Genomic DNA, 15,836 nt, shown 5'->3' on the forward strand with positions numbered 1-15,836 from the left:
GTGGAGAGAGGGAAGGGAAGTAGAAATACTGGGATCTGAGTTAGAACAAAAGTATGTCAAAATGCTTTCTACTGTCATGTATAACTCAAAAGAACCAATTAAAAATAATACAGTAACCTAACATTTTCTTAGCATTTTTAAAAACATAGAGCTCTGGAATATTCAGTTGCCATACTGAAAAGGAATAAAGATGTAAAATACACTAGGCAAAGAGTTTCATTCTCTCCTTTGTTTTCCCTAAATGCCCCTAAGTGCATTCCCTCTTTCCCTCCAACCTGCCATGAAACCAATCCTTTGTTAGTCTTTTTCTTCTTTGTGCAGATCCCCAAACCCTCTCAGAATGACTGAAACATGCTGCATTACCAGCATAAGCCAGATGAATGATGCAGGCAGGAATTACCAGAGAGCTTCTTGACAAAGACACAACGCAGCACACAAAAGGTCTCATTCAATGCCCCATCAGGAAGTCTTATAAGTTTAGCTTAATAAATATATGGAGATTATTGCAACATATAAAGTATCTGGTACTACTTCCCACATCAAATATGCTTAGGTAGGACTTTACAGAGCAGGCTGTGACCTGGCAACACAGAGTCTTCAAATTCCAGAAAAGCAATTTGGTTTTCTTCAGGTATTCCATGCTTTTCTATTCAACCTGTGAGCTATCAGTAAAACTTTGTACGTAAATCTGGTTTGCCACCTTTTTATCACATCCCCTAGATATAATACATGCTCCCTGGCATACAGCATATGTTCCCCAAATATCTGGTGAATAGATGAGTTATGTAAACAATCAACCATCCAACCAATGTTAAGTCTAACACAACAGAAGTCCTAGCTGGAGGAAAATATTATCACACACTGAGGGACTTTGAAAACTTCCCCTAGGTTTCTGACACTGTCGTCTAATCATAAGGTCAACATAGAATCTCAGAGGTAACTTGTCTCCAAGCACTAGAATGTGAAGAGGGACTGCTTTGGCCAGGGATACTGCACAGTCAGGTGTGATAACTAACATTATAACAGCAAATGAGGAAATGGGAAAAAAAATCAGAAAAGCGGACAAGAGTTCTCAAAAAAACACAATGCCCCAGACAAATTAGTCAATCTTTCTGTTTGTTCCCAAGGTTGCTTGTACCTACCCCATTATCACAGAATGTCTTGTCCTACAATTATGCTCTTTCAGAGGCTTCTGAGTCATACTGGGAAGTAAAGACCTCATCATGAAACACCAAGATTTCCCGGGCAAGTAAGAAAAAGCCTCCAGAATGGACTCATTCCACGGGCCAGGAACAGGGTTGGAATTCTACCTTGGATAAAGGAAAGAGGAGCCCTGACCAGTTAAGCTGTGTCTGAAAAAAAAAACAAAACAAAACAAACAAACAAACAAAAAAAAAAAAAAACAAGGAAGCCCCATCTCTATGGATTCACCTCTAAATTCAAGGACCAGGTCAACAGTTTCTCAAAACAGGGATTGCAAGTCACCCCATGGAGCCAGACTAGAAATTTGTTATTTATTGCTTTGATTCTCTTAATACTTTTTTTTAAGAATCTATTTCATTATGTATCACCAAAAGTGTTCCAGGATATTGGAATTCCCTGAAGTTCAAAACTATCAGAGTTTTGTGTTTCGGTTTTTTTACATTAACACCATTAATATCACAGGACTGGGATGATTGCCTCTCTAGAAAACAACTCCTTAGGAACCTTTAGAGCATCCTGGGTTAACCTGCAACACCACCACCTCTAACTCTGTAGCCAGTTTAATAAATGCCCTGAACTCACCTGAAGAGGAGTCAACCCGTGAAGAAAACACTTTGACAGCCCTAGCACATTTGTGTTTCAACCTAAATCTGACTTAGGCTCAAATATCTAAAACCCAGTAGTTGGAAAAGAAAAATAAAAGTAACTATTAATGGGCTGTAAGACATGCTAGCCCAAAATATGGCACCCTGGCTGGCATTTGAGAAAACAGGAGAGGCAAAAAGGTCTTTGCCGTGTCCTCTTACCCTTCTCCCACAAAGCAATTTACAAAATTTGTGAGAGATTTTCTTACTTCTCCTGAAGCAGATCTTTAGATTCTCCTGTGGGAGACACCCTCCCTACATGCAAAAGAAAGGAACCAAAGACACCAAGAAGAATCTGAAGACATTGGCCTTGGTAGATGTCGTGCTTCACTCTCATCCCCCCATTATTACTATCAGTTCAAATCCACCTTGTCCACAGTTTAATAGGTTCTTCAGGTCTTCATTTCCTTGCAAAGCCCCCCTTCCCATGTAAAGCTCAAGCAAATTTCTATGTTCTCTCTTGCTGTCTTTTGTTAGAGTGGCCTCAGCCACCAACCTAGGAGGTATAATTAAAATACATTCCCCGGCCCCCTGCACTACTTTTAAGCAATCCCTAGATATTACTTCTACTAGTATGTCTGTATATAAAAAGACCTAGACATTTTCTAACAATCAACAAACAGGGTTTTCTACTAAGAAGGAATTAGAGAAAAGGTGGTATGTTTTAATCTTTTTTTCCTTAAATTTCATTTTCAGCTTTCCAGCAACAAGGTTTCCATAAAAATAGCAGCTTCATAATTTTGATGTTACCCAAACATCATTATAAGTCATTTCCAGAAAGAAAAAAAAAAAACATTGCATTTGCCGTCTGCATTCACTACCTAAAGTTCTACAGCTGTTTTTGTGCTGCAGTACCAAGGGCTGGCAAGGAGTGGGGGGACATCTGTTATCTCCTAAAGCCAGCTCTCTGAGTGCCCTTTCCCTCTGCCATTCATTTTCAATAGCTTTTCTAGATTGATTCTCCGTTCACTTTTACAAGCACTTTAACTTCTTTAGATTTCTTCTGTCCTCATCTCATAAACTGTGTTTTTAGGAAGGATAGAAAATAAGAAAATACTTCCTTCCACAGTGTGTGTGTGCATGTGTGCAAATGATTTCCAAATGGGAACTCAAGATCAAATAGTCAAATACCTCTTGCAAAAGAATGAGAACAGATTGATGGAGTGGCCCTCACCACCACTTCCACTGCTTACCAGAAAGAGAGAGCCCAGGGATCCACTCCATCCCTAGATCCAGCCAAGCCCTCTTAAACAAAGCTCCTCCTGACACAGGAACTAGGTGGAAGTCTCCAGAGACATCACGTATTTTCATAGTTTACAAGGATAAAGCAATTACAGCTTCAGTCGTTCATGAATAAAGCCTCTTTAACATTTTAATGAGAACATTAACTCAGCTTCACTTGGTTTGGACTTCCTAGAAAGACTGTTAGCCTTAGAGAAAGTTTCTTTAAAAACCAATAATGAAATTGCAGGCCTCCCTCTGACCCACAGGGCATGACTGGGCCACAAGCACTGGCTGAATCATCTCCCTCCTGAACTAGCCCTTAATTTTTTGATAAAAGACTACAGTTTGGTCAGTGAGCGAAGACATCTGAGGCAATACCTTCCTCTGGGTGATGTTTGTATGCTTGTGTGTACTCACTCATTTTATATCAGCCTTGTCTCCTAATTCCCCTTTTATGTTATACACAGCTTTGAGTGCAATGTATGACTTAATAAATGTTAAATCACACTTTTCTGTTATTTTCCCTTAATCATTTTCTACAGCCTCTGTTCTCTCTCACAATGTGACTGATTTCACCAAGGCTACCACCCTGCCATTCGCCTGGAGGCCCATTAAATTCAGCAGGCAACCAACAGAGCTTCAGAAGCCAAAGGTGAACAAGAAATAATTCCCAGACTCAGTGACTTAACATGAATTTCTGACTCATCCTCTGAACAAAATCCAGAGCACAGTGAATGAAAGAGTTTGTCACCTTGAAAACCATGTAGGAGAGAAGAGTAAAGCTCAAGGAAATTAATATTCAAGCCATGTGTGCATTCACCTCTTCAAACATTTGCTGAGCCTACTATGCAGCAGATACTGTTCTAGGTACTGGGAAGAAGAGCCCAGAAAAATTCAGACCAGACCCCTAGTCCCTCTGAACTTATGTTCTAGTGGGTGAGAGAGGTGATGAGCAGGAAAAATAAATAAATAAGAGGGCAACAAGTGCTATAAAGAAAATACAACAGCTGTGATAAGAGAATCTTGTTAAATTGGATGGAAATTTAAAGCCAAGCCAAGCAAAAAACTATAGCAGAATCCTTAAGGTCATGAAAAGACACAGAGGAAGCATGGATGCATATTACTAAGCAAGAGAAGCCAGTCACAACAGGCTCCATATGCTAAGATTCCAGCTACATGGCATTCAGGAAAAGTCAAAACTATAGAGACAGCGAAACAATCAGGGGTTTCCAGGGGCTTGGGGGAAGGGAGGGATGAACAGGTGGACCGAAGAGGCTTTTTAGGTCACAGCTACTCTATGTGACACTACAGTGTTGGGTACATGACATTATGCATTTGTCCAAACCCACAGACTAGAAAACAACAAGAGTGAATCCACACATGAGCTCTGGACGTTGAGCAATAATGTTGCATCAATGTATGTTCCTCAGTTCTAACAAATGCACCACTCTGGTAGGAATGCTGATTGCGGGGGGGCTTATACAACATTGGGGGGACCTGGGTAATATTTGGAAAACCTATGTACTTCCCATTAAGTTTTGCTTCAAACCTAAAATTCCTCTTAAAAAAATAAAGTCTATTTTTTAAATGTTTAAGGTATGAAAAAAAGTGCTGGGTCCAGTTCTGCTAGAATCTAACAAATGGGAGCACATGAGCTGGCATGAAGGTACACCAGGAAGGTCGTGGACAGAAGTGTGACTTTCAGTTTAAAAGCTCCAAGAAGGCATTGAAACGTTTTAAATAGGGTTTGTCTTAATGTTTTACATTTTTGAAAGTTCACTCTGGCTACTGGGTAGAAAAGAGATTATAGAGAGGCAGACCACAGAGGCTGCTGATGGTGGGGGTCTGGGTCTAAGGAGACTGCATTAGAAGAAAAGTGGAAGAATTTGAAAGATGTTTTTAAAGAACAGTTGACAGAATTGGTGATGGATAAATTGAATGTGAGGGATAAGGAGAAAAGAGGAATCAAAGGCATTTCTGAATGGGAAGAGACACCGTGCATTGATAGGAAAATGATCCTTCTTGAAGACAAGCTATGAAGACCAAAGAGGTGGCAGATGCCATATTGTAGACCTAGGGATGAGGGAAGTGATAGGCATATTCAAGTCCACCAAAAGAACTCAAGTTCAGCTTGCTTAATTTCTACCTCAATGGAAATAGCAAACGCATCTGTACATACACATGCACATGTAAACACATTATTTTAAACACCATTTTTGTAATGCAGAGAAAAGTTTAAATCATTGCAACAATCTTTTAAGGAATAGAGAGAAAGGATTGTTGCTCTTATTGATGTCCTGATTACTATGCAACAAACATGAGGGCAAATGATGTGACCAGTCTCACTGACACAGCAAGTCATCACACAACCAGAGCAAGAAGAGCGATCACACCATCCTCACAGCCTCTGTGCACCCCCCATAGCACCTCCCAGGACACCTGCAGGCACTGCTTGGATCTGAGAACATACACTCCTGAGGAGGTAAGGTTTTTGAGGTGCTGCTCTTACCTTTCCTTTGCCTGATCCCATCACAGATGCTAGTTAAATAATCCACAAAATGGATTATTTAAAACAAAAAACAAAATCAATGGCACTAAAGCAAACCTTACAGAGAGCAAATCAAATATTAAAGTGCAATGTGACACAGATTTTTAAGCATACATTTTAATTATGAACAACATCGCACAAGCACATCAGAAACCCTCCCCAGGGCCACAGAGGCAGGATCCCTTATAATGGGAAGGGCTCACTAACCTAAGAGTATTGTTGTATGTGGCCGCCTCTGGAATTCCTCATCAATTATTTTCTCAAAGAATATCAAAAGCACTAAACAAATTTTAGGGAAAGAAAAAACAAAACCACTAGAACCAAAGAATCACAGCCCTGGTCTTTGTAACATTATTTAAGGAAGTAAAATTTAATTAGATGGGATTACCTCTGAAATAACACAGATCTTTCTTAGAGAAGACAAGCATCAAGGGTAGGCCTCAAGATCCTGGACACACTGTCTAGACTGCACACCACCTGTCCACCTTTTAAAAACAGGCTTCCGGTTCTCACCTGCCAGGCACTTCCTCAGGCATCTTGCACTCTACCTCCCCACAGTTTGCATACTGACAGAGAAACAGTGAGGGGGTGTCCACCTCTGTGTTTGGCCCTGTGAGTCATACATTTTTGTTCCTACTAAATGTGGGTTGTTTGTTTTCTTGTTGATTTGCAGACTTCCTCTCTGCTGTTTTTCTCTAATATTTTCCCAAAGGCCCCCTTCCACTGTAAGCACAGTTCCACTAATGGGCAACTGGTGACTTCATAGGATGACAGCTATGGGTTCCCTCAGGAAATGAACCAAGAACATCCAAAGACGGTCCAGGGGAAAGGAGTTTGAAATGCCTCAGGAGCTGCACCATAGCCTCTAGGCTAAAGATTTAAAATATTACCTTCAGGACTAAGCACCTGAGGGTCATGTGTATTAAAACAGAGTAATTTTCATGCACTATTCACGATCCTGCTTTAACAAAGGCATTTTCAGTGATATGCTCCAAACACACACAAGAACAGAGTTGATAAACACGTGGGTCACCCTCCAAAACTGCCCACAGGGCATCACACTGGCCCTTCATCCAGGCCCTGTCTCCCTGTGTATTCTGCTCTTTTTACTGCCTGAATCCTTTGCATTCTTAACTCTCTTTTCCCTTATCATTAAAATGTTCTTCCCTTTTTGGTAGTGTGGTGATTGTAGTTTGCCAAGGGAGTACAGGAGACAAAGGTGGCAAGAGGAAAAGCAAACTGGGCCTGACTCAGAGGGGACTTGACCCAGAGAGGATGAGGACAGGCTGAGGCTGGAGGCCTGGAGAGCAGACAAGCACAGGTGGGAGTAGCCCAAAGGAAGCAGACAGTCAGAGACCAGGGAGGACCCAAGGAGGCGGCCTTCGACACCACTGCAGGACATCTCAGGGTCACTCCAGAAGCTGGAACAGAAGGCTGCAGGATGTCAGTGGCATGACCAGCCACTGGAAGAGACAAACATTGAGTAGTCAAGAATAAGGCAAGCACTGACACACTTTTCCCTTTATTCTCAAAACAACCTCTCTCTAGAGCCCTCTTTCTCTTCTTCCCTTCACAGCTTGAGCCCATGTCAAACGCCCTATTATCCTCACTTGACACCTGACATTATGAGGTACCAATGATCACAGTGAAGATCCTGAAAAAAATGTTTATACAATTACACACTGTAACTCCCTCTCCAAAGCATTCTTCAAATCTATCATGTCTTTTAATTCTGACAACAATGTGACATAAGACTATTAAATAAATCCAGGTCCCAAAGAGACTCAGAATCTTGTGCAATTCCACACAAGTGAGAGAATCTACATTCAGATCCTGATCTTATTCTTTTTTAAAAAAAATTTTTTTAGTTGTAGATGGACTCACAATATCTTTATTTATTTGTATGTGGTGCTCAGGATCGAACCCAGTGCCTCACACATGCAAGGCAAGCACTTTACCACTGAGCTACATACAGCCCCAGCCCCCAGTCCCTGATCTACTGATGTGAGGTCCTGTGACTTTCAGAAAACATCATTAGAGTATTTTTTCTCTTATTGTTTATATAGATATCCCTGGCTTATAGCAGTTCAACTTAACAATTTTTTGACTGTACAATGATGTGAAAGTGTTCCTTGTAGAATTTGTACTTGGAATCTTGAATTTTGATCTTGATATGTGTTACGATCCTCTCTTGTGATGCTGGGCAGCAGCAGTGAGCCTCAGCTCCTAGTCAGCTACAGAATCACTCCAGTTTAGCCACTGCTCCTTACCCTGTCACCTCACTATGGTGTTTATTAGGTGAGTGCACTAAATGCATTTTCAACTTAAAATGATTTTCAAATTACCATAGGTATACAGTGACACAACCCTGTCATATTCAAGGATTATCTCTACCACATATTCTACTAATCGAGATGTCTCTACTTCAGACTATTTGGTAGACCATTTCCTTGGAAATCTACAAGATGCTACAGTAAATGCTGCACGTAAATAGCGAGGAGGCTGGAGAGGGAAAGCTACCATCTTGTAAAGGGTTGGGGAAGAAAGCTTGCCTTCAGTTCATCATCAGGATCAATATTACCAACATAGCACCAATTTGCCATTATTTTAAAAAATCAATTTTCTAACTACAAATGATTTAGTTTATTCTTATAGCTAATCACTATTTTAAAAAATTTAAAAGAAATTTTCTCCATTTAAAAGAAATTTTATTCATCTAAAATAACTGTACTGAGACATTAAGCTAAAATATAAGTCATGTGGTTTTATCAAGTACCTTTGTTATGTATCATATTATCCTATCATTCATATTTTCTATTAATTCAGATCTGCCTCTTCTTATAGAGTGTGGCATTAAATTGGTTTTCAAATATTTGTTTGGTAGATGGATTCATAAATAAATGAATCCATGTGTGCATAAATTAACAATAGCAGTCAATGCGAGCATCAAATAACACTTGCGTCAGGTAGGATGGGCCAGCCCTAGGCTTAAAAATCCCACAGATTCAGGTCTAGTTGTTTGTCAGTCATACTGCCTCTTGATTCCAAGTTTTCTCCATTAATGAAATGAGGATAATACTGAGTACCACTCAGGCCCAAATGAAGTTACAGACTTGTTATGTGATCAAGATTACATATGTTAATGTAGGTTATATATCTCCCCTCACTTGCAAGCTCACATTTACCATGACCCCTTACAAAACATCCACCTTAATAAAGGTGTCTCAGTATACAAAACCTTGTTGTAAAAGTAATGGCTAAACATCAGGTTTATTTACAATGACACTCAATTTCCCCCTCTACTAGTATCAAACTTATCTATTTACAGCCTAGAGATAAGTTGTTATACACACCAGGTGTTCAATAAATTTTGATGACTTTGGAATAAATATCCCAGAGAACTTAAGCTCACTCTTTTAGGCACCAATACTGTTTATATTTGAAAGCTTTCAAAATATATTATACTATTAACCACTACCCTATAACAACAGTAGGTGGGAAAAAAAAAACTTTTTTTTTTTTGCGGTCATCAACATGAAATTAGACTTAGCACTAATTTTTATCTAGATTAAAAAATGATAACTCCTAGAAATTTTTTAAATCCACTAGATTTGCCCACAGTCAATTACTACTGGAAAGGATCTCAGATTACTAAGCTATGGTCCTTCCTTTAATTTCTACCTGTGGTCAGTACCTTCATCCCTTGAGAGATGGGAGACATGGGGAATGAACAAGATCAATTCCCTGTCATCCAGCCATTCCTCATCTGTGGCCTCCTGACACACAAACTGGTGTGAGTTGACAAGACAGCCTCTAGTCCAAGGAAGACTGCTCTCTCCCTGAAGTCTCATACATAACAGCTCCTCAAAAAAACATTTACAAAGTGAATTAACAGAGTAAACAGTATGCAAATTTTGTAATTACTATTTCCTATTTGTAGGCTTTTGCCTAATCCATGGCTAGGACTTGGGGCTGTACTTCATCTGCATCTGCACAGTAAGGCATGTGGGTTAAATTATCCCAAGATCCTTTCCAAGAGTAATCTTCTATACCCTGTGTTTGTAAACACATATATATGTTTCAGATGATAGAGCTGCTGGAAATATGACCAGCTGATAGGCGAGGTACTGGTGGCTATAATGAACAAACAATGCATCCTATGCCCTCTAATATGGATATCCCATCAAGAAGGTATTATCTTTATTCCGAAGCAACGAACAGAAAAAGAATTAGCTCTCTTATTTCTTTCTCTCAGTACTAATACCATATATAAGGTAGAAATATTGAACTTAGAGTGTAAACATATTGATCCTTTTTTTTTTCTGTGTCAAATGTTGTTAATAAGTGAAAAACCCTCATATATCTCAAAAGAAGTCAACTGAGTTCAAGCAAATAAAAATCTTAAGGAATTTTTTTCTAATACCTAAATACAGTGTTTTCATTGACCCTTTGTGTTCCTAGCTATTTCTTCAAGTGCCACCTGATTCCTATATTAATTTATTAGCACATCTGTTTAAATAATACTAGTTTCAGTCTTTGCAAAGAAATTCAATCTGATTTCCTTAAACTAGTCTAAATTTATTAAATGAAACTTCTAAGAATTCATGAGTTTTCCACTGAAAAAAATGGATACTTTGCCTTTCTCTCTCTCCCCCCCCCCCTTCTTGTAACAGATCTGCCAATAGAACCTAGGGAACTCTACCACTGGGGCACAACCCCAGCCCTTTTTTATTTTATTTTGAGACAGAGTCCCCTTAAGTTGCCTGACTGGCCTCAAACTTGAAGTGGTCTTCCTGCCTCAGCCTCCCAGGTAGCTGAGATTATAGGCATGTGCCACCATGATGGCTGGAAGTAGATACTTTCAAATAACAAGTCAATTATATGTTAACTGCACACCTAGGAAGGCATCATAAGACTGTTCACCAGAGACCAGAGTCAAAGGAAACCATGGACAGTTGTCTCCCAGTATATGAACATGAATAAAATATGTAATACCAGGTATGTAAGAGCAGTGACATTAGAAAATGACTGCCCATGACTGAATCCCAACTTTACCCTAAAAAAGATATAAAACTTGGGTAAGTTACTTAGCCTTCCTGATTTGGTATCCTTATCTGAATAATGGTGAGGGTTATAGTGTCAACCTCATAGCATTGTTGTTAGGTTAGCATTATTAGGTAAGTTATTACTCCAAAAGCATTAAAAGTGGTTCCTGGTACACTACGTATTCATGTTAGTATCATCCCAGTTATCCTTATTGTGAATATACAACCCAAGGCCTAAAACCAATTCATTGTTTTCTTTTTAATAAACTTGAAACTGTAACAGATCCTAGGCCCTTCAGTAGATGAGTGGATAAAGAAAATGTGGTATATATAAACAATGGAATATTACACAGCAATAAAAGAGAATAAAATCATGGCATTTGCAGGTAAATGTATGGAGTTGGAGAAGATAATGCTAAGTGAAGTTAGCCAATCCCAAAAAACTAAATGCCAAATTTTTTGTCTGATATAAGGAGGCTGATTCATAGTGGGGTTGGAAGGGGGAGCATGGGAAGATTAGACAAACTCTAGATAAGGTAAAGGGGTGGGAGGGGAAGGGAAGGGGCATGGGGGTAGAAAAGAGGGTGGAAAGAGATGAGCATCATAACCCTAAGTCTATGTATGAAGGCACGAATGGTGTGAACATACTTTCTATACAACCAGAGATATGAAAAATTGTGCTTTATAGGTGTAATGTGAACTGTAATGCATTCTGCTGTCATATATAACAAATTAAAATTTAAAAGAATGAAACGAAAGGACAAAAACATACTCAAAAATCATTTTTTTCAGATTTAATCAATATTCCTGCATCTTCCTGACAAATCCTAACTATATTCATTGCTCAGAGAGGTAAAAATAGAGGTGAGTGGAAGTGGAGAGAGATGATTAAAGAAACAATCACATGAAAAAGGAGAGAGAGAGAGAGAGAGAGAGAGAGAGAGAGAGAGAGAGAGAGAGAGAACGAACACACTTCTGGGTTATACTGAGCCACGAGAAAGGCAGGAGAGGAGATAGGGAGGGAACACCTACCCTGCTCCTCTCCCTTCTCTCCCCAGTAAGCCCTTCCTCATGCACTGAGCTTCCACGCTCATCTTCTCCTAACTATTTCTGTGCATCTCCTTCTACTGTTTATACTTTTTTTGTAGAAAATTAGATGTAGAAAGGACCTTAGAAATCAATCCAATTTTCTTTGTTTATGCATGAGAAAAATCAAGAGCCAGTGAGACAAAGACTCGCCCCCAGTTGTACAACTCTATAATGGCACACACAAAATTAAAACTGGACTCCCTGAGTCTGTGCTTTCTCCCTTAGGACAACAAAATGAATATATTTACCAAAATGTAGTCTGGCTGGCCCTTATCCCATTTGGCAGATATATAAATTTTTCCCTTGGGAAGAAAATCTTGGAGAAATATTTTTAAATGAATTAGTAAAAATATTACTGTTTTTTTAATTCAATAAACATGTTTTATTATTAACTTCATTGCCTGCTAAGCCTGAAATTAGGTTTTTCTATGCTTGGGCAGGTCCTGCCTAACCAATAACAAGACAACCAGATTGCAATTAAACAGATATTCCCACTTGGGCCATCACACACACACACACACACACACACACACACACACACACACTCATTCATTCACACTCACACAATATCAAGGGCACTTAATCAAAACAAAGTTCAAGCCCATTCTTATTGTCACTAGTCTAGCTTATGGTAGGAGGAGGAGGTAGTGAACATTTAAGATTAGGCTCTCCTAATACAGAAACTTGATTTATTTTCCAGAGGATGAACAACTTTCTTGCCATTGCTTCCTGTGCTATTTTTACCCCAACAGCAAAAGGCATCTGATGGAATATATTCAACAAGCCTTTGCATCTGGCTTCTGAATGTCTAGAGCATGCTTTGTCCAAACCAGGTACATGCCATCCTAAATGGGCTTCATTCCTTCCTCCCAGGATTCAACTGCATAGAGGAAGACTGAGGCTCGGAAGCTAGAGCCTTTTTAATAATGTATTGAAAACAGTCTGTTTTTCTGTTTACATAACTCAGATCCTTAAGATTAAGAATCCAACTAAAACATTTTGAAAGAGGTAGGGAAAGTCCCTCTCTCTCCTCTTTCATGTGTTTGCTTCCACTCCCCCCTGTCTTTAGCCCTGGCCTCAAGGGAATATCCTTTCTCTCCTCTCATTCACTTCACCATGCAGGGTTTAGACAGTATGAACTCACTGTGATGAAGGGAAAGGTTTGGGCAGTCTCTTCATAGTTGTTTAGACTACAGGAACTTCTGATTCTGAACCACTAAAAATAATTCCCTTCCATTGTCCAAAGAGGTGTTTACTTTTTGTGAATGAACTTTGCATAAAGCTAGCTTATTAGAACTACGTTATGTGGCTCTGTCCCCGACTACTATTATGTGTTTTGTTTTTCCTTTTCTCACACAGGAGATGCAGGCTGGCTACCATGGGCGGACGCAGTAGTGGATGCCATTCTCACTCATAGGAAATTCAATAATAGGAAAGGCAGTACCCATTGTTACAAAAAAAAAAAAAAGTAAAAATCAAGTGTTCAAAGCTCAAGAAGAGTTGAGGCAAGATTTGAAAGTTTCTAAGGAAGGAAGGAAAAAAAATTGCTGCATCCTCCTACCCTGCATGCCAGCCAGCAGCAGCAGCTCAGTCTCTCCAGATGCCTCTCAGAAAAGAGAAATGCCACAAATGTAACAGGAGTTGAGATCCTGGGGGAGCCAATTAGATTTAAGCCGCTTTCAAAATTCTGTAAAGAAAAAAAAAAAAGCATTAGAAAAAAACTGGCACTTGAAATGACATTTTACATGTTCTGCTTAGGGCCTGTGGAATACTACTCGTATAATGGCTAGTTGTCATGCTTATAAAATAAACCTTGGGTTTTTAATAGAATTGAATTACTAGCTAGTAAAACAAACAGCTTCAGAAGGAGAATGTGGCACATCAAATCTAATAGGTACCTCAACCTTTATCTTTGGAACTGTCAGCCAAAACAGGATGAATTAGGTCAAGGTCAATGGCAGATGCTTGCTGAGAAACTCTCCTTCTGTGGCTGACTGCTGTGCACTCTTCTGAGGTTCTTACAACTATCCAGCAAATCCTTGGTGAAGGGGGCTGCACAGCATGAGGTATTTTCAAGCATCCTACTTCCCCCACTAGCCATGGAGCTCCTCAGTGGCCTCCAGATAAACCTGTGACAGGAGATGCTAGGGTTGCAGAAGAAGGCATTAGAGTATCTCCACAGTTGCAGAAGTAGGCCCAGGGTTTTAGCTGATGATGGGAAGAGGGAACTGGTGTCCCTGATTCCTGGATCTCTCCAGGCTCACTAAACTAATGCAATAGTGATTTCTGAGTTCAGTATATCCTCTCCCAATTAAATGCAAAGCAGTGTATCAAAGACAATAGAACCAAAAGACAGAGATTTAAAAGTAGACCAACTCCAATTAGGTTTCTGAGATGGTTTCTCTTCCTTCCAGGATGAAGCAGTCACATTTCCATCTCCAAGGATGATTGGAGGCTCAGTCAGACAACCCCCTTAAGTCATCCATTCACTCTTTCACCATCTCTTTAATATAGCATGGAAGTAATTATGTCTAGGAAGCTAACAGAGAGGTCAAGTAAACATGGTCTCTTAAAAGCATTCCAAGGCTATACGTTCTAACACCTAGGTGAATATTATGGCTGTATTACCTCAACTTATATTTCCCACTAGAAAGAATGGTTATTTTGCTGCTTCTGGCAAGATTGTTGTCTCAACTACTCAATCATTTATTATTAAAGATGAAAAAGACAAATCATACTCTACCTCCACAGAGATCACCCCATAAACTAATGAAGATGCACATCTGTGCAGGAAGTAACCTCACCTGCCCAAACTGGATTATCTATGGGGTCCACCTTAAATGTCCACCAACTCCATGAGGTTGTTCCAACTAGAAGTAATATTACACTCTCTTGAACACCTAGGTCCTTTTCTCTCTTCAGTTTTAGACATTGATATATTTGTCATATTGTCCTCTTAAATTCTTGGGGCAATGTTATTTTAATGCCTGGTAAAAGTAATACGTGTCACAATATGTCAAATTCCTTACTCTTGTGTGGTAAACAAAAGTATCTCTGTTATTAAGGAATCCAAGTGATTATGAAGGACTTCCCCTAGCCCTACTTGATGGGACACTATAAATGAAGCAAATAAAAGCATGTTTAAAGTAAAGATGAAGATGAGCGAAAGTCTGAAGTCTTGGGATGTTTCCTAGCACTGATATGTAAAATACAGTATATTCTGATGAACTTTTGAGTGGTCATCAAAGGAAATTGGAACTCCTTTTAAAACATCATCGTCAATCCCCCCAATAGCACCTCTAATCCCACACCAGTGGTTATAATGATTAGGAGATAATAATATCTTTGTTTTTGAGGCCTTGGAACTCCTCTGAGGACTACCACCCTACAGAGAACAGGTAATCTTCAGAAGCAATTGAATTCCCATGTTTGCATTTATCAGGCTGGATGATATGAACTCTTTAGAGAGAAGGGAAAAAGAAAAGAGCTCAATTGAGCCAATGCTTCTCCATGCATAGTAGCTATAGTCAAGCACAGACGCTGACAACCTAAGTCTTTCCATGGATTTTTGGAATGATATTTTTTCCTAGATAATTACAAAATGGGAATGTATATACTATAATCAAACTAGTATATATATATACACATAGGTGTGTATACAGACACATATATATACATATATACATACATATGTACATATAGATCATGATCATAGCTTAAAAAATCAAAGAAATAGTATTTAGGATGTCTCTTTAGAGGTGATAGTTTTTAGATATTACTATTCCTTAAGCATGTGCTTTCCTTTTGGCCTCATTGTGTAAATCATGCTGCTCTTCCTTAATTTCCCAGGATCCCCAAGGTCATTCTCCACGGTGTGGTGTTTGCTTTAAATACAACTTGGTGCCAGAGAGTCTGTCTCAGCTTTCGAGTTCACTCGGATGACACTTTCCCACACTGTGTCTCTTCATATTTCCCTACATCCAGATCTAGTCTATCTGCATTTTCTGCAAGAAGTTTCTCTCCCCAGTAATTGCATACTGCCTCTTGCATAGTTTCCTTCTCCCCTGGGTAGGTTGCTGCCAG

The 15,836-nt window shown here is 39.4% G+C and overlaps 1 protein-coding gene across 1 annotated transcript in view; it reads right to left on the reverse strand.

Annotated features, from left to right (window-relative positions):
* Positions 1–15,836, reverse strand: part of Enox1 (ecto-NOX disulfide-thiol exchanger 1) — a 521,404-nt gene that overhangs the window by 426,221 nt on the left and 79,347 nt on the right. The window contains exon 2 of the mRNA XM_077792681.1: positions 13,315–13,440. The gene's annotated coding sequence lies outside the window, so the exon portion shown is untranslated. The remainder of the gene's footprint in view (positions 1–13,314; positions 13,441–15,836) is intronic.

Source organism: Urocitellus parryii, chromosome 2 (genome assembly GCF_045843805.1).
Source record: "Urocitellus parryii isolate mUroPar1 chromosome 2, mUroPar1.hap1, whole genome shotgun sequence".
Classification (NCBI taxonomy): Eukaryota; Metazoa; Chordata; class Mammalia; order Rodentia; family Sciuridae; genus Urocitellus; species Urocitellus parryii.